The 26,489-nt window shown below is 39.8% G+C and overlaps 1 protein-coding gene across 1 annotated transcript in view; it reads right to left on the bottom strand.

The window, feature by feature from the left end:
* The window catches only part of LOC148164848 (protocadherin-23-like), a 98,490-nt gene that overhangs the window by 30,988 nt on the left and 41,013 nt on the right, over window positions 1-26,489 (bottom strand). The window lies entirely within an intron of this gene.

Raw genomic sequence — 26,489 nt, 5'->3', positions numbered from 1 at the left:
TGTCATAGTCCCTCTTTGATAAGCCATGAATTTTCTCAATTTTATAAATTTGCCATAGGACCCCTATTTTTATTATGAGTATATATCTCTTATCTCTTATATATGCATCACATGGTGTCATTTTCCTTTCAACTTTGTGGTGCCTCTTGTCCAACCAAGTTTGGAGTATTTATATAGTTAAATGTGAGCTTTACAAGATATGTACATTATTAACATGTTAAATAACAAGATCTAGAGGTAGGTCTAGTAACTACTGCAATTTCAAAGTACCGATGACTATAAACTATATTTTAAGATACCTGCAACAACTATAATGTGCTACGAAATATTTATGATTTCTATTGGTGACAAAGTCCAGATATTGCTAATTCTGTAGCTTGAAACAGTAAATTTCAGATGGCTTTAATTGAAAATAAAGACGTAATTGTTTTCCCATCCAAGTTTGTAAACTCCTTGGTCTAAAGTCATCTCTATTGAATCTTTTCCAATCACCTTCTTACAAAGTTAACTGTTCTTCCTTTATGATCCCACAGCTGTCTACACTTGCACTCACAGAGTGTCCCATGCCAAGTGCTTTACTTTTCTTATCTCATTTCCCCCAAAAGACAGTTAGCTCCTAGAGGAGAGGACAGGGTGAAGCAAAGCTGAGCCACCCAATGCTCTGCCTCAGAACTCTGGCATGTGAGGAGCCAGCATGAGTTATAAATAGGCGGATGTACCAAAAACTCAGTGTAAGACTGATGGTTAGCAAACCAAATGAAATTGTACTTAAAGAATATGCAATTGGAACTTATTTTCAAAATCTATCTGTATCAGCATGCCGGTGGTTCTCATTTTACTTTGGTGCTGGGCCTTCTATCTTCAAAGACTAAATCTGTGTTTCTCAAACTTTTTAAAAATTATTGTACTTCTAAGGAGACTTTTTAGGCATTTTTTTCCTACCTCCCTTCCCATGAAATTTGGAGATATACTATATATCTACTTTTGGAGGGCCAAAAGAACATTGGTGTAAGGTTTTTTTTTTTTTTTTCTTTCCTAATTTCCCCCAAACCAATTTTTGCCTTCTTGGGCAAAAGCAATTATTGCCCCCATTAAATAGACTAGATGAAATTCTATGAATTACTGAACATATTTGTATTCTGAGAAATATAAATCATAAATCATTCTAGAAACAATTCGGTCTTACCCTCTTTATCCCTACAGGCTGAGAAGGTATAAAACCAAATACAGTATAAAGAGGATATAAAGAGAGGCATTTCTAAAAAATCACAATTGGACCCCATTCTTGCCACATAATTCAGGCTTTCTCTGTTTCACCAAATAATGCTTTTCACATGTTTATTATACCATATGCCATTAGAAAAAAAGCATGGGATGCCTGGAGTTATAATGTGCAAAAGGCACACACACATATATATCACCAGTAAGTTGAGAGTTACTATGAAGTCTCTTTGAACTTTGCCAACATTTTAGAAAAATGACTCTGACTTTTGCTGGCAAGGGCAAAAATAAAGAGGCCTTGCAGCTCTGACAGTCCTTTGATATTAGGTTCCTTTTAAAAGAAAGGATGCTAACTCTTTGTTGGAATCATGTACTAAAATAGAATGGAAATCCTCATTGACTTAAAAGCTAAATGGAAATTGGTTTGATCATATTTTAAACTTTGGCCAAAATTTCTTCAATAAGATAATATAGTATGTTCAAAAGATTTCCACATCGACTGTAGCAACCTGTTGATGCTCTGGGAACCAGAAAGGTAAGACACTGGATCAGCAGTCTTGGAAGCAAAGAGACTACAATAGTTCATGAATTAGTTCTAAATACTATAAATGATTGTATTTTTCCCAGCTTACTTAATACATGTGAAGTCTATTTTTAAAGCACACACAGTGCAGAATATATATCATACTTATATATATCTGATAAGATAAGTCAGATCATAGAACTTTGCTGGTCTTGAAAGCCTTTACTCACTTCCAATCACATGTAGAATAAAATACGAGGCCTTTTATCAAACAGGTCTTTGACCACCTCTCCAAACTCATCTCTCCCACATTTACCAATCATTCCTCATTCAGCTCCAGTCCCGATGGCTTCTTTGTGGTCCCACAGGCAGCAAGCAGGGTCCTACCTCAGAGTGTCTGCACTTGCTGTCTCTTCTGCCTGGATGACTGGGCCCACAGAGATGGGCGTGGCAGTTGGCTTCCCACCTCACTCTGGTCTTTGATCAATGTCCCCTTCCTCAGAGAGGTCCTTCCTGACCACCTCATCTGAAAGAGTAGTATCTGTCACTCTGGCTTCTCACCTTGCTTAAATTCTAGCTGCAGCATTTGCCACTACATGTCATTCATTATTTGTTACTTTATTATTTTTCGCCCCTCCTAGAATGGCTCCCTGAAGGAGGGGATTTGGTTCACTGATGTCTCCAGGGCCTAAGATAGAGTCTGGAACCTAATCACGCCTCAATAAATAAACATTTGCTGAATGAATAAATGTGCAAAACTATGTGCGCTGAGAAAACCTACTTCATATGAATAGGACCTCCATTTCTCCAGTGTATTTGGGATAGGGCGCAATTTTCCATCTCTCTTTTGTAAGTAACTGAAGGAAAACAGGTTTATATATGTATTTGTTCATGTTCCTCCCTGGACACCCTAGAATAACCTCAAATAGCTGGCTGTTTTATAAGTGCACGTCCCCCTACAATGAAAGCATAGGTCACCTGACCCCCTGTTTGAACCTGTCCATGTCCCCTGAGTAGAACAAAAACTGATTATAGAATCCTAAATGTATGAATGTTTTTATCTATCCCTGAACGATGATTCCAAAATCTCTCCAGGTACAATCTGGAAACAAGATTCAAAACTGGATTTACAGAGGATAAGAAAATTCCTTCAAGAATTGCTTATAATTTCATCACCATTTTCCTGTCAGAAAGAACATTTCATCTTTTCTTCCAATAACCAGTATAACTCTCCTATATTAGTAGTCTCCTATGTGGTATGAGCTCTTAATAAATCAATAAAATTTCTCAGGAAATAGAAAAGATTTAAAAGTGTAATCCATAACAGCTTACATTAAAAATGTGAAAGTTAAAGGTGTTATCTTTGAAAGTTTCATCATGGTTCTGAAATTGAAATATTTTATCATAGTCGATATATCTCTGGGAGGCAAATGTATAGCAACATATTTATATTTTGTACCAAAAGATAAACATACTCTAAAGTTATCACAAATCTTCTGTCAACAGAATGTCTTTGTTTCCACAGAGTGAAGAATATAAGTCCCAGAATCTGTTTCTGGAAATTTTCACTGACCTATAAATTATAGTCTTGAAGGAATTAACTCTAAAGTAATAAGGAGGCTGGTTCTCGCTTATACACTGCACCACTTTATTCTCAGAACAACTTTGGAGGGGTAGGCCCTGTTACTATCTCCATTTTACAGATAAGAAAAGTGAGTCAGAGAGAGGTGAAGTAAACTGCCTGAAACCACACACAGAAAAAGGCATAGGGCTGGAACCTGAACCCAGGCAGCCTAGCTCCAGACTCCATGTAAGCACCCTACCACAGCACAGTTCCATGATGGGACCTGCAATGTTGCCTCTCAAAGACATTTTGAAATGCCCAGATTTCAAAAGTAAAGAAAATCCCTGGCTAGTGCAAAGAAGGCAAATAAATTGGTTATATTTGCTCTTTGACCACTTCACATATAATTTGTTATGAACTATTCCAAATTAGAGGGTTAAGTTTTTCTCTCGTCAAAAATCTTTGACTGTGCTGGTGGATATGCAAGCAAACATATATGACAAAATCAAACTGAATTAAATACACACACATGAGTACAAGTAAAACTAGGAATATCTAAATAAATGGGTTATATTTAATATCAATATCTTGATTATGTTATTATATTACAGTTTTACAAAATGTTACCATTGGGGGAACCTGAGTAAATGGTACACAAGATCTCTGTGCACTCTTCCTCACAACTATATGTACATCTACAATGATCTCAGTAAAAATTTCAGTTACAAATTATTTAAAAGTACATCTATTCAGGCGTTCTAGGCTTTTTTTAAAAAACTACTTTTGAACAGACCTGGATTTTTCCTGCTGAATTTCAAACTATGTTTGCTCTTCAGTTCTAAAATGAGTCTCCTGTATGCAGCATATAGATGGGTCTTGTCTTTTTTATCCATTCTGTTACCCTATGTCTTTTGATTGGAGCATTTAATACATTTACTTTCAGAGTGATTATTGAAAGATGAATTTAGTGCTATTGTGTTACCTGCAAAATTGGTGTTTCTAGTGATGTTCTCTGTTCCTTTTCAGTCCTTGCTTCTTTTGGTCGTTTTTTTTTCCCCACTCAAAGAGTCCCCCTTAATATTTCTTGCAGTGCTGGTTGAGTGGTCATGATCTCCTTTAGTTTTTGATTGTCTGAGAAACTCTTTATCTCTCCTTCTATTCTGAATGACAGCCTTGCTGGATAAAGTATTCTTGGCTGCATATTTTTCTCCTTCAGCGCCTTGAGTATATCCTGCCATTCTCTTCTGGCCTGTCAAGTTTCTATGGACAGATCTGCTGCGAACCTAATCTGTCTTCCCTTGTACATTAAGGGCTTTTTTTCACTTGCTGCTTTCAGGATTCTTTCCTTGTCTGTGTATTTTGTGAATTTGACTATGATACGCCTTGGTGATGGCTGGCTTTTGTTGAATTTAACGGGAGTGTGCTGTGCTTCTTGGTTTTTAATGTCTGTTTCCTTCCCCAGATTAGGGAAGTTTTCAGCTATAATTTGTTCAAATAAACCTTCTGCCCTTTCACTCTCTCCTCCTCTTCTGGGACTCCCATGATACGAATGCTATTCCATTTTAATAAGTCACTGAGTTCCCTAAGTCTACCTTCATGATCCATTATCTTTGTTTCCCTCTTCCTTACAGCTTCATTATTTTCCATAATTTTATCTTCTATATCACTGATTCATTCCTCTATTTCATCCATCCTCATTGTTATGGCAGCTATTTGGGTTTGCATCTTGGTTATAGCATTTTTAATTTCAGCTTGACTAGCTTTTAACTCTTTTATCTCTGCAATAAGGGATTCTCTAGTGCCTTCTATGGTTTTCTCAAGCCCAGCTAGTATCCTTATAATGGTTTTAAATTCTGATTCAAACATGTTGCTTACATCTGCATTAATTAAATCTCAGGCCATCATTTCTTCCTGGTCTTTCTTTTGGGGTGAATTCCTCCATCTTGTCATTTTGGAGAGAAAAAAAAGCAAAATAAAATAAAATTTTAAAAAAAATTTTAAGCAAATAAAGTTAGATGTATTTTGGTCTGCTTGATAAGAGAAACTCCCATGGGTCGTTTTTTTTCTGTTTGTAGACAATGCAACTTTGTTCTCTAAGACTTCTGATCAATTTTCTTGGGTGTTCAGAATGATTTGATATTTATCTAGCTGTGTTTGAGGGAGAAGGCAAGCTTAGGGTTGCCCTACTCCTCTTCTATCTTAATGCTCTCCCCTAATGATCTCTCAAACTATGTTTGCTCTTAACAAGATGGAGTTTCATAGAACTCAATCACAAGAGGAAAGTCGGAAAGAACTCAAATACATGGAGGCTAAAGAGCATCCTACTAAAGAATGAATGGGTCAACCAGGAGATTAAAGAAGAATTAAAAAAAATTCATGGAAACAAATGAAAATGAAAACACAAGTGTTCAAAATCTTTGGGATGCAGCAAAGGCAGTCCTAAGAGGAAAGTATATAGCAATATAAGCCTTTCTCAAGAAACAAAAAAGTCTCAAATACACAACCTAAACCTACACCTAAAGGAGCTGGAGAAAGAACAGCAAATAAAGCTTAAACCCAGCAGTAGAAGAGAAATAATAAAGATCACAGCAGAAATCAATGAAATAGAAACCAAAAGAACAGGAGAACAGATCAATGAAACTAGGAGCTGGTTCTTTGAAAGAATTAACAAGATTGATAAACTCCTGGCCACACTTATCAAAAAGAAAAGAGAAAGACCCAAATCAACAAAATCATGAATGAAAGAGGAGAGATCACAACCAACACCAAAGAAATGCAAACAATTATAAGAACATATTATGAGCAGCTATATGCCCCAGCAAATTAGATTACCTGGAAGAAATGGATGGATTCCTAGAGATGTATCAACTACCAAAACAACCAGGAGGAAATAGAAAATCTGAACAGACCTAGAACCACTAAGGAATTTGAAGCAGTCATCAAAAATCTCCCAACAAATAAAAGCACGGGGGCAGATGGCTTCCCACGGGAATTCTACCACACATTTAAAGAAGAATTAATACCTATTCTTCTGAAATGGTTCCAAAAAATAGAAATGGAAGGAAAACTTCCAAACTCATTTTATGAGGTCACCATTACCCTGATCCCAAAACCAGACAAAGACCCCATCAAAAAGGAGAACTACAGACCAATATCCTTGATGAACATGAATGCAAAAATTCTCACCAAAATACTAGCCAATGGGATACAACAGTACATTAAAAGGATTATTCACCACGACCAAGTGGGATTTATCCCTGGGCTGCAAGGTTGGTTCAACATCCACAAATCAATCAATGTGATACAATACATTAACAAAAGAAAGAACAAGAATCATATGATCCTCTCAATAGATGCAGAAAAAGCATTTGACAAAGTACAGCATCCTTTCTTGATCAAAACTCTTCAGAGTATAGGGATAGAGGGTACATACCTCAATATCATAAAAGTCATCTATGAAAAACCCACAGCGAATATCATACTGAATGGGGAAAAACTGAGAGCTTTCCCCCTAAGGTCAGGAATGCGGCAGGGATGTCCACTATCACCACTGCTATTCAACATAGTACTAGAAGTTCTAGCCACAGCAATCAGACAACAAAAAGAAATAAAAGGCATCTGAATCGGCAAAGAAGAAGTCAAACTCTCCCTCTTTGGAGATGAGATGATACTTTATGTGGAAAACCCAAAAGACTTCACCCGCAAACTGCTGGAACTCAAACAGGAATTCAGTAAAATGGCAGGATATAAAATCAATGCACAGAAATCAGTGGCATTCCTATATACCAACAACAAAACAGAAGAAAGAGAAGTTAAGGAGTGGATCCCATTTACAATTGCGCCTAAAACCATAAGATACCTAGAAGTGAATCTAACCAAAGAGGCAAAGAATCCTCACTCAGAAAACTATAAAATACTCATGAGGAAGAACAAATTGAGGAAGACATAAAGAAATGGAAAAACGTTCCATGCTCATGGATTGCAAGAACAAATATTGTGAAGATGTCAATGCTACCTAGAGCAATGTACACATTCAATGCAATCCCCATCAAAATACCATCCACTTTTTTCAAAGAAATGGAACAAATAATCCTAAAATTTGTATGGAACCAGAAGAGACCCCGAATAGCCAGAGGAGTGTTGAAAAAGAAAAGCAAAGCTGGCGGCATCACAGTTCCGGACTTCCAGCTCTATTACAAAGCTGTCATCATCAAGACAGTACGGTACTGGCACAAAAAACAGACACATAGATCAGTGGAACAGAACAGAGAGCCCAGAAATGGACCCTCAACTCTATGGTCAACTCATCTTTGACAAAGCAGGAAAGAATGTCCAATGGAAAAAAGTCTCTTCAACAAATGGTGTTGGGAAAATTGGACAGCCACATGCAGAAGAATGAAACTGGACCATTTCCTTACACCACACACAAAAATAGACTCAAAATGGTTGAAAGACCTAGATGTGAGACAGGAGTCCATCAAAATCCTAGAGGAGAACAGAGGCAGCAACCTCTTTGACCTCAGCTGCAGCAACTTCTTCCTAGAAACATCACCAAAAGCAAGGGAAGCAAGGGCAAAAATGAACTATTGGGACTTCATCAAGATAAAAAGCTTTTGCACAGCAAAAGAAACAGTCCACAAAACCAAAAGACAACCGACAGAATGCGAGAAGATATTTGCAAATGACATATCAGATAAAGGGCTAGTATCCAAAATCTATAAAGAACTTATCAAACTCAACACCCAAAGAACAAATAATCCAATCAAGAAATGAGCAGAAGACATGAACAGACATGTTTCCAAAGAAGACATCCAAATGGCCAACAGACACATGAAAAAGTGCTCAACATCGCTCAGCATCAGGGAAATCCAAATCAAAGCCTCAATGAGATACCACCTCACACCAGTCAGAATGGCTAAAATTAACAAGTCAGGTAACGACAGATGTTGGCGGGGATGCGGAGAAAGGGGAACCCTCCTACACTGTTGGTGGGAATGCAAGCTGGTGCAACCACTCTGGAAAACAGTATGGAGGTTCCTCAAAAAGTTGAAAATAGAGCTACCATATGATCCAGCAATTGCACTACTGGGTATTTACCCCAAAGATACAAATGTAGGGATCCAAAGGGGTACGTGCACCCCAATGTTTATAGCAGCAATGTCCACAATAGCCAAACTGTGGAATGAGCCAAGGCGTCCATCGACAGATGAATGGATAAAGATGTGGTATATATACACAATGGAATATTATGAAGCCATCAAAAGGAATGAGATTTTGCCATTTGCAACGATGTGGATGGAACTGGAGGGTGTTATGCTGAGTGAAATAAGTCAATCAGAGAAAGACGTGTATCTTATGACCTCACTGGTGTGAGGAATTCTTAATCTCAGGAAACAAACTGAGGGTTGCTGGGGTGGTGGGGGGTGGGAGGAATGGGGTGTCTGGGTGATGGACATTGGGGAGGGTATGTGCTATGGTGAGTGCTGTGAATTGTGCAAGACTGTTGAATCACAGATCTGTACCTCTGAAACAAATAATACAGTATATGTTGAAAAAAAAAAAGAAGATAGCAGGAGGAGAAGAATGAAGGGGGGAAATCAGAGGGGGAGACAAACTATGAGAGACGATGGACTCTGGAAAACAAACTGAGGGTTCTAGAGGGGAGGGGGTTGGGAGGATTGGTTAACCTGGTGATGGGTATTAAGGAGGGCACGTTCAGCATGGAGCACTGGGTGTTACGCACAAACAATGAATCATGGAACACTACAACAAAACCTAATGGTGTGATGTATGGTGATTAACATAACAATAAAAATTAAAAAAAAAAAAGATGGAGTTTCAGAAAACTCCTGCTAACATATCTCCCTGCCATCACTCTTGCCCCCTGCCTTCAAGTAAGGTTCTTGTGACCTCTTGCTCAAAAAATTCAGTGACTTTTTATAATAAGGTCAAAAATCCTTACTATGGCCCCTTGCTCTCTCTACTCCAGCCACACAGGCCTTTTCTTCTGTCCCTGCTCCCTTTAGCTGAGCCAATTCTTCCAATTCTTCTGCCTAATGAAGTTCCCACACTTCAGATTCCAACTTCATAAACAATACTCTCCTGGGCAAGACTTGCCTGCCCTTGCTATCCTCCAGTATAGGCTCATGCATTGCCATAGAACATTCTCCGTGGCACTCACAAACTTAAATTTAACTTCTACTTGTGTGATTGGTTGCCTTATGTATGCCTCCTCCCTGGGCCATAAACTCCACAAGGAAAGAATCATGTTTAGATGTACTCCCCACTGAACTCAGATACTCTACTGATGCACGAGTTCTGGTAACACCAAACATAAAAAGTAAATTTAAAAATGGCTCCTCTGCCTTCCTATCTCCTATTCCCACACACACTGGTTGGTTTTACAAATATATGCATGATATACTTTGTCATTTAAACAACTCATAAATTAAAAATTGTTATTATTATGGTTATTTAAATGTCACTATGCATGTTTTAATTGAATTATCCTTTTCTAAAATAATTTTGATTTGTTTTCTATATCTTCATTCCACAGATATTCAAAAGGTTTTTTAAAAAGGCATAAATAAAATCATTTTTTATATTAATCTTTATTTCCTACCAAACCTTATAGCCACAAGTAAAAAGGTAAAAATGTGCATAAATGAGATGTTTTATATTGTTACAATAATAATAAGTCTAATTTTCAGATTTTAACTTGTTATTAAACAAATGGCAATATTGAGCATTCCCATTATGACAACTTGTTAGCCTTGGATTTTGTGATCATCATTGTTATATTTTTATTAGCCTCTTCACAGCATTTGTAACTATACAAAAATCATTGACATGCAAGCATCACAGCGTTCCCTCCTCCCAGCCCTCCATCAACATGAGACAATGACCAACTTGGCTTTCCCCTGTCCCTTCTTTGAGTACAGAAAGGACAAGATTGATGAAAATGGATCTTCTAAAGGAAAATACTGAGAGAAGAATTGTATTTCTTATAGGCTGCAGGCAGCAGAAGCAGCATAACTACTGAAAGAAGGTCATCCTGGGGAACAGTTCAGAACTTGTCGGGAACCCAAAGAGAGAGACAGTGAGGAGGGAAAAATTACATAGATGAAAGCAAAAGTTTTCTTGGCGTAAGAGAGTTCCAGTCTCCCAAAGTTATGGGATGTCAAAGAATAGGGAGGGGACCAGTGTCTTTACTGACATTTGCCTGAGATTGTGTGTATGTATTCTCTTAAAAAGTGGAGAGTTTTAGGTAGGTTGGAATTCCTGCTCAGACCATGCTTTTTTTTTTTTTTTTAAGATTTATTTATTTGGGTGTAGGGAGGACAGATGGAGAGGGAGAGAGAGAATCTCAAGCAGACTCCCCACTGGGCATGGAGCTTGACACAGGACCCAATCTCATGACCCTGAGATCATGGCCTGAGCCAAAATCCAGAGTTGGACGCTCAACTGACTGACAGGTGCCCTGACTATGTTTCTTTGAATAAAACATGCCCCCATCAAGTTTTTTCACCAATTCCTAGAAATAATAGTAATAGTAACACTTATTCTGCACTTACCATGCCTGGGTACTATTCTAAACTCACATAGAAAGCTCCTGGTACTAGCTACTACTCTAAACTAATTGATAAGTCACAAGTGTGTCAGAGGGTGGAAAATACATCCAACAAAAATTTAGGAGGCTTCCTCCTCAGTAAAATTTCTAGGGGTCCGGAGGGGTGGGGCATGTAGAGACATCCCCTCTAAGGTGAAGGATGAGTTGTCGCATCTGACTCCTACAACCAAAAGAGAGGTACAATGCCTAGCAGATCTCTTTGAATTTTGGAGGCAACATAGTTCTCATCTGGGTGTTCTACTCCATTTACTGACTAACTCGAAAAGCTGCTAGTTTTAAGTGGGGCCCAGATAAGAGAAGGCTCTGCAACAGGTCCAGGCTGCTATGCAAGCTGGTCTGCCCCTTGGACCACATGATCCAGCAGATGAACGGGGCCTGTGGTGTCAGTGGCAGTGAGAGATGCTGTTTGGAGCCTTGGGCAGGCCTCTATAGGTGACTCATGGCACAGACCCTTAGGATTTTGAAGCAAAGCTCTGCAGGTAAATACCCTCTTTTTGAGAAACAGCTTTTAGATTGTCACTGGGCCTTAAAAGAGACTAGAAAATTAACTCTGGGCCACCAAGTTATCATGTGACCCAAGCTGCCCATCACGAACTGGGTGTTGTTGGACCTTCCAAGCTATAAAATTTGGGTTTGCACAGCGGTCCTCCATTATCAAATGCAAGTGTTATATACATGATCAAAATGGCCTGAGGGCACAAGTAAGTTGCATGAAGAAGTGTGCCAAATGCTCATGGTCCCCACTCCGACTACGTTACCTCCTTTCTTCCAGCCCACGCTCCTGATCTCATGGGGAGTTCCATTCAGTCCTCTGACTGAGGAAGAAGGACGCAGGCCTGGTTTACAGATGGTTCTGCATGGTATGCAAGCACCACCTGAAAGTGGACAGCTCCAACAGTACACTCCCTTTCTGGAACATCCATGAAGGACAGTGGTGAAGGAAATCTTCCCAGAGGGCAGAATTTCTAGTAGTGCCTCTGGTGGTTCATTTTGCTTGGAAGACATGGCCAGAGATATGAATCTATATTCATGGGCTGTGGCCAATGGTCTGACTGGATTGTCAGGAAGTTGAAATCTGATTAGAAAAACGGGTGAGCGGGAGATTTGGGGAAGAGGTATGTAGACAGACCTCTCTGAATGGGAAAAAACAAACAAAGATATTTGTGTCCATGTGAATGTTCACCAAAGAGTTATTTCAGCAGAGGAGAATTGTAATCAAGTGGGTAGAATGACCTGCTATGTAGATACCAACCAGCACCTATCCGAGGTATTCCTGTCACTGCCCAAAGAGCTCATGAACAATGTGGCCGAAGTACTAATACCATCATCTAGTTCTTGGGACGCACCACACAAAACTACAGGGCCAATTGTCATCATAGGTCTTGTGTCCTGCTGATACATACTGCGCATTATATGACTTGATACTATAATTTAGCACAATCACTACATAGAAAAGAAAGGATACAAATATTTGCTGTTTACATGTTTAATAAAAGTCAGAACCAAGTCTCTAAAAATATTAGCTTGTCAAGAACTTAAATGATCTCTACGAAAGAAGCTTAAAGAATCAAAAGTTGGGTTTCATTTCACATATCTGAAAAGTGAAAAATCTAAATTAATCCAAATAGCGGAAACTAAACACTATCTACATGAGTGTGCCAGGAAAAAAAATGTTTTGAGGGGAAAAAAGCAATATTTGTTACTTATTACAAATAAATAATGTGATGGATCCAGGCAGCTGGAGGTCCTTTTATTTGCTGATCTTAAAAGCATCATCGTCAGGATACTAGCTTTATAAACACCTGAAGGATCGTGGTAAGCACTTGCAGTCCAAGCAGTATGGAAGACTGGGTATTCTAAAACTCCCTTAGGCAACAGTTCAAACAGAAACTGGGCTGATTACAACAAGCCTAATGCACTGCAGGTCTCACAGTGAGCTGTAAGCTGAAGTCCAAGCCTGGTGCTAGAGGGCAGTAAAAGCAAGGAGACAGGAGACTGCTCTTTGGAGGCAGCCAAACCTGAGACTGCTCCTCGCCAAACCTGACAAGTTGGCATCAAGCCTGCATTCAAGACCTCTTGGAGGAAGTGCCCTGTTGATTTGCTAGGGGACTGAGACTAGAGCCTTTTGGACCCTGCCTAGTAATGCAAAAGACACAGGGGCCCTGCTGCATCCTAGATGTGCAAAAGGTGGTGGTGGGGGTGGGGTCAGAGAAGACCTCATGAGGATTATATCTGGGAAATCACAAAGATTTGTTTAGCAAGGGAAAAGTTAGAAACTGCTTCAGACAAAGTTTCCAGAAACAATTTCCTCTAGCACTGGCCCAGGACCACGTAACAGGAGCTGGAGATGCTCTTCTGGCTGGCAGACCCCTCAGGGCCGGAGTTCAAACCTAGTCAAAGAAGGACCTGCCTGCCTCCCATCTTCCTCCCACTGTGAGCTATAAGGATTACTTTAACAGCAGCAAACCAGACGGTGAGGGGGGACCTACAAATCCCTGCTATGGCAAACAGAATTTTATGGCTCCTTTTATATTTAATTTCTTATTCCAGCTGGAATTAATTTTGGCATGTGGTTTAATTTGAGACTCCAAGTTGATTTTATTCCAAGTACTTAAATGATTTTTTCATTCAGGGATGGGGAATCCAAAAGTCACAAAGGAAAAGAGAGAAGGATCTGACTGCAAAAAAGCTTTAAACTTCTATACATTAAAAAAATATATATCGCAAATAAAATGAAAAGGCAAAGTCACATTAAGAGAAAAAAAAAGAACAAACAGAAAAGGTTGATATTCATAAAAAGAACTCTCCAATCAATATGAACAATGTTCATATCCGACAAGAAAAAAAAAAGTGGAAGACAAGAACAGAAGCTCACAGAAGACTAAATAGAAAAACACAGGAAAAAATGTCCAATCTAACTGCTTTTCCAAAAGTTTAAACAATCGAACATTTTTACATATCAAATTGGAAAATTTTTTTTTAAAAACAGATACAACAATGAGGTGGATTTGAGGTAGATAATCTCATACACTGCTAATGAGAGAAAAACCAACAAATATCTTAAAAGCAATTAAGTAATATGTGTTAAAGATCTTACAATGAGAATAAACTTTGATTCACCAATCTCATTGTAGGGATTCATCCTAAATAATCATGATATGATAAAAGATAGAAGTGAAAATATGTTCATCATGCTCTAAAATTAAAAAACAAAAAACAAAAAACCTAAGCAGGCATCAATACAAGAATTAAATACATGCTAGCACACATATATCATGAAGCATCCTGCATCCATTTTAAAAGCATGTTTTCAAGGAAAATTTAATGATTTGGGTAAATACTAATTCACTGTAATGGTAGCTAAAAAGTGGACAATGGGGTTCCTGGGTGGCTCAGTCATTAAGTGTCTGCCTTAGGCTCGGGTCATGATCCCAGGGTCCTGGGATCAGGCCCCACATCAGGCTCCCTGCTCAGTGGGAAGCCTGCTTCTCCCTCTCCCACTCCCCCTGCTTGTGTTCCCTCTCTTGCTGTGTCTCTCTCTGTCAAATAAATAAATAAAATCTTTAAAAAAAAAAAGTGGACAATGAAAAATTATACAGTCTCCATTAACTAGACAATCTCTCTCTCTCTCTCTCTCTCTCTCTCTCTCTCACACACACACACACACACACACACACACACACACACAGAAAGTATATTTCCTCATGTGTAGACCTGTCAGGCTCTATATGAGGGTAGACTAGTAACAGCCCATCTTCAATGGCCAGCCCAGCCATTCATGAAGGAGTACAAACCTCTGCATTACTTCTGGGCATCATCAGCTTGCCTATGGGTTTCCAAATACTCCTGCTCCAGCTAAGCACTTTAAGGGATCTTCTGGGCATCCGTTGGACACCCTCCAAATACCATCATGTCTCACTAGCCCTTGCATGCACCTGCCCCATTGACATGCTCAGCACAAGTGCCATCTTCGAGGTGATCTACAGTGACATAACAGGAGTTGCCCCATTCTCTCGCTTGAGGTACACTTGATATGATCCCAAAGCCGTACTCTGGGCCAAAGCATTTTTGAAACAGGTCTTTGTGGTCCCCAGACATAGGTTCCATAGGTCCGGGACTGAAAGACACCTATAAATGGTAGTCACCAAAGGAGTCCCACCCACTTGAGGGCTTTTTTAATGGGACAAATTCACCTTGGTTGGGTCTCTCTTCTCTCAGCATGAGCTCACTATTTAGCCCAGGCACCGGTAAGCTTGTCAGGCCAATGCCATCAGCTCATAGCTGAGATGCACCTGGGGTGGGGCTGGGGTTTTTTTCTTGAAGGAAAGAGCCCATCCCCTAATTCAATGGGTATTTGTAGACACTACTAACAATCCTTGTTAGATGCACATACTTTAAAAGATCACAAAGGAGACACCATGCAAAGTTAACTGTGTACTCTTTTTCAGTGGTGGGATTAAGAGTGATTTTTATTTCCTTTTTTAAAGCTTCTTAAAATAGTTCTCGTTTGTCTAAGATGAGCATGTATCATATTAAAATTAGAGAAAGCAATTAACACTACTTTTAAAGAAAACAAGAATTGATTTCTAGATCCTAGATCTAGGTGAAAATAAATACTAAGATGTAATATGGTTGTAAATCTTCAAATAAAATAAGATTACCCCTACGTTTTCAGAGAGCGTACAATTTCACATTGGTGATTCTGTAATTTTACATAACTTCAGTGTGTTTGTAATAATCCCCAATTACCAGTGGTAATATTTACATGCATGAATATTTCAAATGTCAACTTTGAAGCTTGATGATAGGTTGAATAGCTTACCATCCTGTGTGATTGTGGTAGCATGACCCTGGACTGCTCAGCCCTCCCTTCAAGAGAGAAGCTGCTGGGAGGAATGAGGTAGCCTCCGGCTGCTGCCCCTCGGGATCTGCCACCGCACCTCGGCCACGGTCATGCCGTTCCCCACCTGCTATCAGCCAATGACTGAGGAAGGTGGGGAACTGGCCATTCTTGCCCAGTGAAGGCCCCTTCTAACGGGCAGTCTTCACTCTGGGGCACCTCATTGGACTAGTCAAGACTTTTTTCAGAGCTGTATTCAGTTTGAGCATCTTTCCACCCAATCCTTCCTCCTTTCCCCTCTCCTTACACAGGCATCTGACCTCAACCACAATCTGAGTGCCTTCATCCCATCCCTGCTCCTTTGTCCTCTGTCCTTTACAGATTTGTCTCCGTGTGAGTCTTCGGCAGGCCTCATCCCGTCCCAGAGGCTGCTTCTCAGAGCACCTGAACTGACGTAATAATCCACAGTGCTATTTTGTATTGGTTTGTATACGGTTTTGAGAGAAGAGAATACTGTTAGTTGTAGGTACATAGCACATTTCATTTCATGAATGCTAAGCAATTGCTTATTTTTAAAAGTGTTCATGTGGCAAATACTAACATAATTCTTTGCTTTCATACACTAAAACTACTAAAAGACTTGACAAACAATTGATAAGGACAAACATTAACTGGAATCTACAGTTGTTTTCATCTAGTGCAATGATTGTATCCAACCTCCTAGTTCATATGGCATGGATACACATTCACACCCCTGCCTTCTGGGGTATGGATGCATCAGCAAAACACGCGCAGTTCTTCCGAAGGAAATGATTCTCATCAGAGAAATAAGTCAGCAATCTCCAGACTAATCACAAATGTAGGCTTAAAAATAAGATTCTACATATGAACTGAGTAATCACTACATTTGTAGTCTGAATTGTGGGAACTATCATGTATCAGACAACATGTATTTATTCAGTTTGCACCCAGGACATTACAACCAGGCAAAACTGCAAAGCAGGTGAAGCGGCCTAGGACACAATCCTACTCATTTTCAGTCTTTCAACATTCTTCCTAAATGCCTCTCCCCCATCCCACTGCTACTTTGGAGTTGTTACCAGGCTCTTCTCCCCCTTCAGGCACATCTGTGCTCCCTTCGGTTTCTAGCACCCCAAAAAGCACTCTCAGGCTTCAGGCTTTTACCTTCAAGCAGCTTCCAAAACCAGGTGTCCCATTCTTTTCTGAATATTTTTCTTTTTGATAAATGTGAAGATAACTTGTGCCCTCTTAAGGTACTGGCGAGTGATATGAGCTCATAATACAGTTGCTTTTCAGGAAGAAAACAATATGGACTACAGTGAAAATTGTCCTGCCAAACTGACCCTGGGACCTGGATCCAAAGGTATTCAAGGCAAAGCCTCATCGATTTGGTAAGTGAAACATAGCTGACTTCCACTGTTAAGCTGAACCACAGCTTTCTAACTATTCTTTGTCAGAATGTGTGACTGCGGGCTTTGTCTCCAAAGACCTTAATGTGAGGTGGATGCTAAAGAATTGTTTAAAGACAAAAATTTCAAATAAGAGATGTGCAGATAAACATCCAATTTGTCTGTGAGTATGTTAGAAGCCCAGTGCAGTAAACAGTCTTCCATGAGCCTTAAAAAATCCCAGCCAGTGTTCCACTTGCCAGGTCTAGACCTACTTTCTGCTGTTGATGCTCATCTAATAACATCTGATTTCCTTCTTAGGATTTATAATTAATTCACCAACCATCAAGCTCAATAACAAACCTACCTGAGAAAGCTCCAGGCAGGCTCATGAGAACAACTGGATGTGGGCCATTTTAAATAAACAGGGAATCATCTGACTTTATAAATTGTCATGGGAAATATCATAGGAAGGAAGAGATTGGGAACGGAAAATGTAAATACTTTTGGCAATTACTAGGATCCTGTCTTTTAACATATAGGATATTTTGTGATACTAGTTCCCACCATTTCTGTAAGTGATCCTTGTTTTCAAAATGCTTTTCACACACACTATTCCGTTTAATTGTCAAAGCAGTCCTGTGCTATCGGTTTGTAGTGGCCCCACTTTGCAGATAAGGAAAAGGTTCTTGGTGGGATTTTAGTGATTTGATGAGATGCACATTTGCTCTGTGGCAGACTGGGGACTAGATCCCAAATAAGAGCCCTACTATCCAGCTTTGCATTATGCAAGCAGTCTTTCCTTTCTCCACTAGTTTAATAGCTGTTCAAGAAAATGTTTCTTAGCCACGAAAGATGACATTACATGATTTAAAAGGTTAAAAGGAACATAAATGAGAAGAAAAAATACCTGTGTCTCTCAAAAACTTACATACATTTTCTCTAGCTAAGTTATAAAGCATAGTGTTTTCTTTTGAAAGAGAATGCTACCAAACTAAAACTAATGAAAATAACAGTACTAGACAGACCAGGATAATAAATGTTATTCTTTAAAATATATTTGAAATCTATAGTGAGTCAAAACAGTGCTTTAATTAAAAAAAATAAAGCACTAAGGCTCTGGGTATCTGGAAACTCCAGAGAGCTAAGTGTCCTGGAGAGTTAATGGTTTACATCTTTAGGCACCATTTCTTGTAAATCTTAAATATTTGAATATATTTTAGTCCCCCTTTAAAGCTTCACACTAATTCTCTGTGTTATCGAGTAATTAACCTTTGTTCTCCAGATTGCGGGACTTTGATGATCTTTTTTTTTTTTTTAACAGATTTTCTGTTTTGTCCTTTGTTGTAAAATTGTCAAGGGTCCCTCCTCACTGGTATCCTATGTCTCTACCAGGAAACTCTCTTTTAATTTGCTATTATTTCTAAAGGGCTTTAGGATTAGAAATGAGTCTACCAAGTTAAATTCATGAATGCAACAAATATTTTTGGAGCCCCTTGTATTTGTCTCCAACAGCCGGCAGGTGCCGGTGACACAGTTGCTTGAGATGTGACCCCGGCCCCAGGAATCCACAGCCAGACAGAGGAGAGAAGAGAGGGAGGAATTCAGTAAGGGTACTCCAGCCAAGTGGCTCAGACTGGGAGACTGGGAATGGGTCCTGGGAGAGGGTTTTGAGTTGAAGAATATATATAATTTTGTTAATCTAAAAAGAGAAAGTAAGGGCACTACACACACCAAAGAAAAAGAGCAGGAGTAAAAGCATGAAGTAATGAAAGGATCTGATGGACTTAGAAAGCGTAGACAATTTAAAAATTCTGAATTAGATAAGACACTGTAAAATGAACTCTGTCAGAGCTACAAGTAAAAAGCATGAGGGTGAGTAAACAGACCTGCTGACATGTATTTGGGGTTTGCGGAGGCCTGTTTTCTTACTCCCTGGTAAGACGTGTTTGAAACTGTCTTGTAACTGAGCTCTAAGTAGGTAAATTGTCAATGCTTCATGGACCTATTGTGAATTGTAATTTTTTCTACTAATCGACCTCAGCTTACTTGTAGGTATCCATTTGTGGCTTCATTGATGATAACATACACTTACTTCAATACAACTGCAACTCCCTGGAATGTGAGTTCTGCGAAGGTATGCGCTTGGGTTTTCCTCACTGCTGATTCCCAGCACCTAGAGCACTCCAATGTTTGTTGACTGAACAAACACACATGTTGCATTTATATAGTGCTTTACAACTTGCAAGTCATTTTTGTATCTTCTTTTTATCCCACTAGCCCAAAACAGATGAAAGCAAGCCCCACTTTAAATCAGTAAGTTCTCCCCCGTGCCTGATTCCTCTAGCCCCCATCACGGTGGCCTTACTATGTTGGCAAAACTTACAAAGAGTGTATATGCCCCGGCCTCGAGTACGACCACTGCCTTAAACCAAAAACATCCATGCAAAGTTTTCTCCACAAGAAAATACATTTACAAATTAAATAACAAACATCATTAGTCTTAATGATTTTATTTATTTATTTGTTAGAGGGAGAGAGAAAGAGAGCACAAGCAGGGGGAGCGGCAGGCAGAGGGAGCAGGAGAAACAGGCTCCCTGCTGAGCAAGGAGCCTGATGCAAGATTCGATCCCAGGACCCCAAGATCATGACCTGAGCCGAAGGCAGATGCCCAATTGACTTGAGCCACCCAGGTGTCCCATGATTTTGTTTTTCCGAATATCTATGCCATCTGTTACACCTGGCTTAAAACAGAGTGATCTGAATTAAAAGGTAATATCAAGTTACAGTAATTAATCCAGACCTCAAGAAGCACCAGAAGGGTGTGTTAAAACACATAATGCTCGCCCCTACCTCCTACCGAAGGTTTCTGCTTCAGTGGGTCTGGGAAGAGACCCGAGAATCTACATTTCCAACCAGTTCACTGATGCTGATACTGCTGGTCCGGGGCCCACACCTGGACAACCAATGCTCTGGAAAATCAGTTCATTGATACCAGATGCAAAAATATTATACCAGTGAGGTTCATGATTGCAGTTACACCAGTGTGATCTGGGCTTTTATGTTTAACTGTCTTTAGTAAGCATTTTTGCCCCACGTCAATCCTCAAATACAGAAATAAATGTTTGTTCAGATGAATTATTTTATAAAAATTTCAGTTTCATTCATCCTCTTGCTAATAAAAAGTAAGTTAAAAGAAGAAAAATTACACAACACAAAAGGGGGTGAGTAACTGTAGAGAATTAAGGTAATGCAAATTATTTTTAAAAATTATATATTTCAAGGGGCTCCTGGGTGGCTCAGTCGATTAAGCATCTGCCTTCGGCTCAGGTCATGATCCTAGGGTCCTAGGATCAAGCCCCATGTTGGGCTCCCTGCTCAGCAGGGAGTCTGCTGCTTCTTCTTCCTCTGCCCCTCCCCTGCTTGTGCTCTCTCTTGCTGTCTCTCTCTCTCAAATACATAAATAAAATCTTTTTAAAAATTACATATTTCAAGTTAGAACATATTTCTTTTGTCCAAACTAAAACAGTAATTTGCTAAAATTTTAAGTAAAATTTCCTATTTAAATAGAAAATCAGACCCATACTTCCAGAGGAATGAAATTTTCATTATAGAATCAAGTTACTTGGTTCATAAACTTAGCATGTAGAAGCTTCATGCTTCCAAAGGCCAAACTAGAAAACAGTGGCTTCGTACTTCTCTTCCTTCCTCTAAGCCCTAACTTCCCAGAGAAGAGCTAATTTTTTTAAAGATTGATTGATTGATTGATTGATTTAAGTATTTGAGAGAGAGGGAGAGGAGAAAGAGGGAGACAGAGAGAGAGCACAAGTGGAGGGGAAGGGCAGAGGGAGAAGGAGAAGCAGACTCTCCACTGAGCAGGGAGCCCACCCCAAGGCTTAATCCCAGGACCCTGGGACCATGACCTGAGTCGAAGGCAGATGCTTAACTGACTGAGCCACCCAGGCACCCCAAGAAAAGCTAACTTTTATTATTCAAACTATAAGCACTTCATGGTGTTTTTCATTATGAAATTCACCTTGGTTTTTGTTTTGTCTTGAAGTTCAAAAGGTAATGACTGGCTATGCAGCTCAGGGCTCATGAAGTCCTAGAAGTTGGTGAGCTCAATTACGAGATATTCCATCTCTTGCACATACCGTATTAAATCTAGAATTTGAATTTAGATAGATATTAAATGATCATCCATGTTACAATCAAAATATCTACGCATAATATATGAATATGCACGTATGTATATATATATATATATATATATATGCCTGAAAGTCTCAGGAAAATAAAACAAACCTAAATTACAATGCTCACTGATTCTAAAGTTCATTGGACTGATTGTGTTCATTCCAAACACTGCTCTAAGGATGCAGTTTCCAGATACACAAACACTCCACACGTGTGTTCAAAACAAATCCAATACTACAAAATGATAAAAAAAAACCCAAAACATTATTATCGTATCTTGAGTTACTAAATCTTTTCCCCAAAAAATGCCAGTGGAGAGTGGAGACTCAACAACAGAAAATACTGTAGTGATAAACCACTTCCAAAATTGCAACCTCCCACCATATATATATGTGTATAATATATATGACATAGTATACTATAGCATATATTATTTTAAATTTATATAATCTTATAATATGACATATTTCTAAGAAAACATCTCTGTAGTTACCAATGGAGGCTAGAACTGTGAAGAATTACGGAGAATTCCCATTCATCACATGTAAAGAGAAGTCAGACCAGGAGTAGTAGCTCCTATCAATGGTATAATACTTCACAATTGGATGTGTCAGGGGAGGTTATGCTTCCTCTGGCATTTTCTCATCCAAAATAGCATTCTCCCAAGCACAGGGTCCATCTGGGAAACCCTTGTTTAAAATTCCTGCAAAGGAAGGTTAAAATTGAAGCAGACAGCCAAATGATAAGAGTCCTGCCTCCATGGGTCTCCCCATTCCTAAGAGGAATTCATGTTTCATTAAAAAGGAAACAAATGACATTTCAAAAGACCATGAAAAATTCCAAAAACCAGGAGTCCGTTTCTTCTCTTGTCACAAAAGGGAGAACACAGGCAGAGAGTGCCCACTGCTGTCCCCACAAATGCTGTGCCAGTCATTTGCGTGTCTGCACCCCCAAGCCTTGCTTTCCCTTCCCTAGCTCTGCTGTGGCTCACAGGATGACCCTGCAAGCGGCCTTTCGCAGGCTCCCCTGCCTCCTGGCTTCCTGAGGATCGCATAATGGGATGTGGCAGGAGACTGGAGGGCCCCAGACTGGAAACCCCCAAGGGTTTCTCTGCCTCCAGTGGTGTCTCTAGCAATGGCTGCAGCTTCCTTGTGGTCTTAGCTCCTAACACACTTGCGTGCACTCTCTCTTGCTCTCTTTCTCTCTCTCTCATTAGTTCCAAGTTACAAAAACCAATCCAGATGTAAAAGTAAATTCTTTGGGACCATTCCCCTGTCACAGATAAATTAAAGTCCTATCTAAAACTCTGATCTTCAGTTTCCCCGACGTATCTGAAATTAATTATACTGATTTAACTTACAAAAGTTTCCAATGGTTTAATTAGAGATGCTTGCAGGAAGCAAAAACAAAAACAAAATGCTGCTATATGAATGCTGAGTGTTATTTTGCTGACCTCCAACTTTCCCTTCTCAGGTATATATTTTGTGGAATGATTTACTCAATGCTGATATAAAAATTTTCCATACACTGGAACTTCCTTCGTCACCAGAGAGTTGTAAAACTCTGTAATGTCCCCAAAAAAGACATCCTAGCAATGCCATTTATGATCTGTTTGACACATATTATTTTACTGCTATAAGACTCAGTTTCCACGACTATAAAATGGCTTAATAACGGGTCCTACCTCATGGAGTTGTTGCTAAGATTAAATCAAATTATTTCATATAAAGTATATGGCATTGTCTAACACATGGTAAGAATTCTATAAATGTTAGCTATTATTTTATTGCCAGCTACAACTTCATGCCAGTCACAGGCAAGGAATAAATGAGAAAAAGTTGCTGACATACATACATATCAGATATATAATCTGATTAAAATAACAACAATAAACCATCAGCCTAAAATTTCCACATAACATGTGCAAACCCTGTTCTTACCCTCAGATTTCAACTAAAAGTTATAACTGAATTATTGTATGCCAATGTTACCTTATTGAGCTTCCAGACCAAGAAAAACTAAAACTAGTTAAAAGAGAAAAAGGAGAAGTGATTCAGTGAGCAAAGGACTAAGATATGAAGCATGAGGTTCTGAGAAACATCAGATCCCCAGAAAACGATTTCCACCAGCCCTATTGAGCCCTGAAAGGGTCACAAGTGGGAGCTTTTCCAATACCAGTCCCCAGCTAAGGAATGGCATCGCTAAAATTTCCTAAGGTCTGACTGTGTGTCCCATCAAAACTCATATATTTGAAGCTCTAAGCCCCAGCGTGATGGGGGATGGGATGTGAAGGTGGGGAATTTGGGAAGTAATTAGGTTAGATTGGGTCATGAGAGTAGGGCCCTCATGATGGAATTAGTGCTTTTATAAAAAGAAAAGGAGACAAGGGAGGAGGAGCAGATGGTGGAGGAGTAGGAGACCTAAATTTTGTCTGGTCCCAGGAATTCAGCTGGATAGGGATCAAACCATTCTGAACACCTATGAACTCAACAGGAGATCAAAGAAAAGAATACCAGCAACCCTCTGAACAGAAAAGCGACCACTTTCTGGAAGGTAGGACGTGCGGAGAAGTGAATCCGAGGTGATATTCGGGAGGATAGATGGCGGGGGAGGGGGCCTCTGTCGGCCACTACCTGTAAGTGATAGAGCCGCCGAGCACAAAATCCGAACTTTTAGAAGTCGGCTCCGCTGAGGGACGTTGCTCCAGTGGCTAAGTGGGGGGGGGGGGGGGGTACCCTCACGGGACAGTGTGGTCTCAGGACCCTCGGGGTCACAGAAAGACTGGGGGTGCCTGAGTGCGGCAGAGCTCCCAGGTATCGGAGCGGGGAAGCCGGCTGCAGAAACGGAGCCGAACCGCGGGCTCTCAGCTCGGGGTTGCCATAAACTGTGATCGGCGAAACGGTCGGGCCACTGCTCCTCCAGCAGGGACCCAAGAAGCGGCAGATCCGGGGAGACTCCCCTTCCTCCCCGGGGAGGAGCAGCGCGGGAGTGCACCACAGGGATCTGCTGGGTTTGGAGACTCCACACGGGGTCGGGTGCCAGAGATAGAAACGCTCGGTCACAGGCCGGGTGAGCACGGAGTGCGGCCGGAGACCGGGGACACGGGAGTGACTGCTTTTCTCTGGGGGCGCACTGAGGAGTGGGGCCCCGAGTTCTCGGCTCTTCCTGGGTGGAGATTGGGAGGCCGCCATTTTCATTCTCATCCTCCAAGGCTGTACCGAGAGCTTGCAGGGAACAAAAGCTCCCGAGAGCAAACCCGAGCAGCTTGCTTAGCCCGGACCGACAAGGGCGGGGCAATTCCGCCTCCAGCAAAGATATTTGGGAACCACGGCAACAGGCCCCTCTCCCAGAAGATCAGAATGAACTGGCAGCCAAGACCAAGTTTACCGATCAGTGAGAACAGGAAAACTCCAGGGCTAGGGGAATACTGCACATAGAATTCATGGCTTTTTTACTATGATTCATTAGTCTTTCAAAGTTAATTTTTTAACTGTTTTTTTTTTTAATTTTTCTTTTTCCCTTTTTCAACCAACATCTTATCAATCCCATTTTTTAAAAAAACATTTTGATTTTTCATTTTTAGAGTCATATTCTATTCCTTCATAGTAGTTACCCTTATTTTTGGCATATATACATAAGTTGTTCTCTCTTTAAAATTTTGAGATACAGTTTCTTCTAACAGATCAAAATATACCCTAAATCTCTAGTGTATGGCTTTGTTCTAGTCTCCTGCCTGATCACATTCTCTCCCCCTTTTTCTTTCTTTCTTTCTTTCCTTTTTTTTAATCCTCTTCTTTCTTTTTCAAACATCTTCTTATCAATTCCTTTTTTTAAAATTTTTTATAATTTTCATCTTTACAGTCATATTCCATCCCTTCATCGTATCAACCCTTATTTTGTACATATATAAGTCTTTCTTTCTTTAAAATTTTAGGAGGCACTTTCTTCTAACAGACTAAAATACACCCAAAATCTAGTGTGTGGCACTGATCTATACACCAGCCTGATCATATTTGATCATATTCTGGTTTTTTTTTTTGTTTTGTTCTGTTTTTGTTTGTTTGTTTTTTTTGTTTCTCTTTCTTTCCCTTTCTTTTCCCCTGGTTTCAGGTCTTTTCTGATTTGATTAGAGTATATTTTCTGGGGACATTGTTAACCTGTTAACATTTTGTTCTCTCATTCATCTATTCTCCTCTGGACAAAATGACAAGACAAAAAAAACACCTCAACAAAAAGAACAAGAGGTAGTACCAACTGCCAGGGACATACTCAATACGGACATTAGTATGATGTCGGACCTAGAGTTCAGAATCATGACTTTAAAGATACTAGCTGGGCTTGAAAAAAGTGTGGAAGTTATTAGAGAAACCCTTTCTGGAGAAATAAAAGAACTAAAATCTAACCAAGTCGAAATAAAAAAGGCTATTAATGAGGTGCAATCAAAAAAGGGGCCACTAACTGCTAGGATAAATGAGGCAGAAGAGAGAATCAGCAATATAGAAGACCAAATGATGGAAAATAAAGAAGCTGAGAAAAAGAGAGAGAAACAACTACAGGATCACGAGGGCAGAATTCGAGAGATAAGCGATACGATAAGACAAAACAACGTTAGAATAATTGGGATCCCAGAAGAAGAAGAAAGAGAGAGAGGGGCAGAAGGTATATTGGAGCAAATTATAACAGAGAACTTCCCTAATGTGGGGAAGGAAACAGGCATCAAAATCCAGGAGGCACAGAGAACCCCTCTCAAAATCAATAAAAATAGGTCAACACCCCGACATCTAATAGTAAAACTTACGAGTCTCAGAGACAAAGAGAAAATCCTGAGAGCAGCTCGGGAAAGGAGATATGTAACCTATAATGGTGGAGACATTAGATTGGCAACAGACCTATTCACAGAGACCTGGCAGGCCAGAAAGGACTGGCATGATATAATCAGAGCACTAAACAAGAAAAATATACAGCCAAGAATACTATATCCAGCTAGGCTGTCACTGAAAATAGAAGGAGAGAGAAAAGCTTCCAGGACAAACAAAAACTAAAGGAAGTTGCAAACACGAAACCAGCCCTACAGGAATACTGAAAGGGGTCCTCTAAGCAAAGAG

Source organism: Eumetopias jubatus, unplaced genomic scaffold (genome assembly GCF_037043125.1).
Source record: "Eumetopias jubatus isolate StellerSeaLion01/CBP00866 unplaced genomic scaffold, mEumJub1_p1.0 scaffold_2, whole genome shotgun sequence".
Classification (NCBI taxonomy): Eukaryota; Metazoa; Chordata; class Mammalia; order Carnivora; family Otariidae; genus Eumetopias; species Eumetopias jubatus.
This window is presented reverse-complemented; position numbering and strand designations above follow the sequence as displayed.